This window comes from Sinocyclocheilus rhinocerous, unplaced genomic scaffold, assembly GCF_001515625.1.
Source record: "Sinocyclocheilus rhinocerous isolate Xijiao unplaced genomic scaffold, SAMN03320098_v1.1 scaffold993, whole genome shotgun sequence".
Classification (NCBI taxonomy): Eukaryota; Metazoa; Chordata; class Actinopteri; order Cypriniformes; family Cyprinidae; genus Sinocyclocheilus; species Sinocyclocheilus rhinocerous.
In genome coordinates, this window is record NW_015639771.1 from 2,121,890 (window position 1) to 2,122,690 (window position 801).

The following is an 801-nucleotide window of genomic DNA, read 5'->3' on the forward strand; positions in this document are numbered from 1 at the left end:
TTCTTCAACTGCTGAGAGGCGCGTTGTAGTAGTGGATTCCGACCATGAGATGGCGCTGCTCTACCACAGTTTGTAATCAGATAGATAGACAGTGTTGGGCAAGTTACTCTGAAAATGTAATCAAATTACTGATTACTCATTTCAAAAGTAATCACGTTACTGTTAGATGAATAACAATTTATTTGTTTTAGATATTTTATGTTTTGATATTTCTATTTTGCGGGAGTCCCGTGAATCATTGTATTCTCCGCATCCCGCACACACACGAATGTCTAGCCGCTAGGGATGGGCGTATCGATCCAAAGTATCGATATATCGATACTGACGCGAGTATCGCCCTACTAGCCGCCCGCACCAGCACTCGCCCATCTTCCCCCGCATCGCACTCTGTTGCGTCGGGTCTCGCGGGAGCAGGTCTCTAATCCACTGGCACTTGACTCGACTGTGCGTGTGCTACATCCTTTTTACAATCTAGATTATAAAACACTGCATTCTGTCAGCAATGTAACGCGGCAGTCCTTACAGTGGTACTCAATACTGACTACTGTCAGACTTTCAAAATCCTTCATCACTTGAATTAAGATGATAATAATTAAATTTTAAAGCACAGCCACCACAAAATCAGACCTTAGCACCACTTTTTACTTTGAGATCGTTCTGAGGTTAAATACAGATTTTAAATCGGGAAAGAAATCAATAAAATCTGAATGTGGGTGTGTGTGAAAATATTCAGATGAACCACTTTTGTAATCTTTAACATTTTCATAAGTAACTGTAATTTAATTACACATTTTTTCTTAG